The 3,217-nt window shown below is 51.4% G+C and overlaps 1 protein-coding gene across 2 annotated transcripts in view; it reads left to right on the forward strand.

The window, feature by feature from the left end:
* Nucleotides 1-3,217, forward strand: part of LOC108307919 (NADPH--cytochrome P450 reductase) — a 103,078-nt gene that overhangs the window by 28,957 nt on the left and 70,904 nt on the right. Inside the window, exon 1 of one of the 2 annotated variants that reach the window (XM_037740263.1) lies at nucleotides 1,070-1,091. The exons of the other annotated variant lie outside the window; for it this stretch is intronic. The gene's annotated coding sequence lies outside the window, so the exon portion shown is untranslated. Of the gene's footprint in view, nucleotides 1-1,069; nucleotides 1,092-3,217 lie in introns of those variants that run through there. 2 annotated transcript variants of the gene reach the window in all.

Raw genomic sequence — 3,217 nt, forward strand, 5'->3', positions numbered from 1 at the left:
TTTTTTGAGACAGAGTCTCCCTCTGTCCCCAGGCTAGGTTACAGTGGTGCGATCTTGGCTCACTGCAACCTCCGCCTCCCGGGTTCAAGTGATTCTCCTGCCTCAGCCTCCGGAGTAGCTGGGATTACAGGTACCCATCACTATGCCTGGCTAATTTTGGTATTTTTAGTGGAGATGGGGTTTCATCAGTGTTGGCCAGGATGGTCTTGATATCTTGACCTCAGGATCTGCTCGCCTCGACCTCCCAAAGTTCTGGGATTTTAGGCATGAGTGACCGTGCCCAGCCCGCCTGGCTAATTTTTGTAGAGATGGGGTCTCACCATTTTCTCCAGGCGGGTCTCAAACTCCTGGGCTCATGCAATCTGCCCAGTTCAGCCTCCCAAAGTGCTGGGATTATAGGCTTGAATCACCGTGCCCGGCTCTCCCGGACAATTTTTTACAGAGATCGGGTCTTGTCGTGTTCTCCAGGCTGGTCTCAAACTCCTGGGCTCAAGCATCCACCCAGTTCAGCCTCCCAAAGTGCTGGGATTACAGACTTGAGCCACCATGCCCGGCCCTAATTTGACATTTCCAACAAGTTCCCAGGTGAGGCTGCTGTTCTGGTTTGAGAATCACTGAACTAGACCAGTAGGTGCTGGGATATGAGTCTGCCTGGAGACTCCCAGCCCCTGGAGGCCAAGGACCAGCTCTCATCAAATTCCTTTTCTGCTAAGTGACTGTCAGAGGCACAGGCAGGTGTCCTTTAAGCACTGTTTGAACAGGCAGGCTTCTCTGCATCGGCCCTTGCACAATGGTGCTGGTTGCCTTGGCAACAGCCAGGCGCAGCAGCCAAGTAATTTTGGGCACAGAATCACGAGGCTTGTGTCACGCTGGGGACACAGGGCAAAGGTTCTGGCCCGTTGGCATGTGGACGAGAATGGGGAGGAAGAAGGGGAGAAAGGACGTGGCTTCCAAAGCCCCCTCTCCCCAAACACAGCCTCTCATTTCCCTAGAAGCTCGCTCTGGCTCCAGCATGAAAACCCAGAAGAGTTGAAACTTTGGTTGCATAACAGAGAGGAACGAAGAATGGGAGTGAAATCGGGGAAGCGGGGGTGAGTATGCAGGGAGTAGGAAGGAGAAAGAAGCCCTCCTGGGCGCTGAGAACCACTGCGTGCACCAGCCCACGTCACACACACAGCAACTCATTTCATCCTCACGCAACTGCCTGGGTCCTTGTGCCCAGGACCCATCCATGGCCACACGGGTGGCTGGAAACCCGATCTGCTGTAGCTAAAGGTCGTGTTTGCTTTCTCATTTAATTTCCTTTCTCTCTCTTTTTTTTTTTTTTTTCACAACACGAGTGGAAGCACTGGTTTGTATTGCTTTCTCATTTCAGGGCTGCCTCTTTGAAACCATTAAACTTTCGTGTTAGGAGGACCCGGGGGTGTGGGGCAGCAAAGAGGCAGGGAAGCAGGTCTGGGGAAGTTATCTGGGCATTGAAGAGAACCAGGCGGGGCAACCATCCTCAGGGCTTTGCACTTGACAGCAACCGCCTCCTCCTGTTTCTCTGATCTCATTTTAATTTATCTTTTGTTTTTATTTTTTTTAAACACAGAAATGGGGTTGGCTGAGCGCAGTGGCTCATGGCTGTAATCCTAACACTTTGGGAGGCCGAGACAGGTGATCACCTGAGGTCAGGAGTTCGAAACCAGCCTGGCCAACATGATGAAACCCCATTTCTACTCAAAATTCAAAAATTATCTGGGCATGGTGGTGTGCGCCTGTAATCTCAACTACTCAGGAGGATGAGACAGGAGAATCACTTGAACCTGGGAGGTGGGGGGATTGCAATGAGCTGAGATTACATCCCTGTACTCGAGCCTGGACAGAGCAAGACACCATCTCAAAAAAAGAAAGAGAGAGAGAGAGAAATAAGGGGTGTCACTGTGTTGTCCAGGTCGATCTTGAACTCTTGGCCTCAAGTGATCCTCCTGCCTCAGCCTCACAAATTGCTGGGTTACAGGCATGAGCCACTATGCCTGGCCGCCACTGACTTTATCCAGGGAGCGTAATAAAGACACCTTTCCAAGCCAATGCATTTGGTTCTGTCTGATTGGAATTTGGCCCCTGATATCCAGAGAGTCTGCGCTTCTGCACTTTGGTGATGTTCTCATCCCTGACCCTGTAAGGTCATCCCAGCACTGTAGTTCCAGGAAATCTGCCAACTCACTTACTTTGCACCCTCATGGACACCTCTCAAGGGAAATGAACTGTCCTGTCCAAAGGCCATGATGTGGTACTGGACACACATGAGACACTGTGTCAGAAGCTGGTGTGACATCTGTAGTTCCGGGGAAATGGGAGTGTCTCCTCATTGGATCAACCACACCCCTCTAGCATCGTGGGGGAGATCAATCCAGCTTCTCTCAATGCCAAGTTAATCTGGGATCCACTTTTTCTTTTCTTTTTTTTTGAGATGGAGTGTCACTCTTGTTGCTGAGGCCGGAGTGCAATGGCACAATCTCAGCTCACCGCAACATCCGCCTCCCAGGTTCAAGCGATTCTCCTGCCTCAGCCTCCCGAGTAGCTGGGATTACAGGCATGCGCCACCATGCCCAGCTTATTTTGTATTTTTAATAGAGACAGGGTTCTCCATGTTTATCAGGCTGGTCTCCAACTCCTGACCTCAGGTGATCCACCCACCTTCGCCTCCCAAAGTGCTGGGATTACAGGTGTGAGCCACAGTGCCCGGCAACTTTTTCTTTTCTGTTTTTTTGTTTTTCTTTTTTAGAGACAGAGTCTGGCTCTGTTGCCCAGGCTGGAGTGCAGTGGCACAATCACAGTTCACTGTAGCCTCAGCCTCCAGGCTCAAGTGATCCTCCCACCTCAGCCTCCTGAGTAGCTAGGACTACAGGCACGCGCCACCACACCTGACTAATTTTTTATTTTTTGTAGAGATGGGGTCTTGCTTTGATGCCCAGTTTGGTTTTGAACTTCTGGCCTCAAACAATTCCCCACCTCGGCCTCCCAAAGTGCTGGGATTATAGGCATGAGCCACCATGCCCGGCTCCACTGCTTTTATTTGTTTTCTTTTTGAGATGGAGTCTCACTCTGTCATCCAGGCTGGAGTGCAGTGGCACGATCTCGGCTCACTGCAACCTCTGCCTCCTGGGTTCAAGCGAGTCTCATGCCTCAGCCTCCCAAGTAGCTGGGATTACAGGCACCCACCACCACACCC

This window comes from Cebus imitator, unplaced genomic scaffold (assembly GCF_001604975.1).
Source record: "Cebus imitator isolate Cc_AM_T3 unplaced genomic scaffold, Cebus_imitator-1.0 Scaffold82, whole genome shotgun sequence".
Lineage (NCBI taxonomy): Eukaryota > Metazoa > Chordata > Mammalia > Primates > Cebidae > Cebus > Cebus imitator.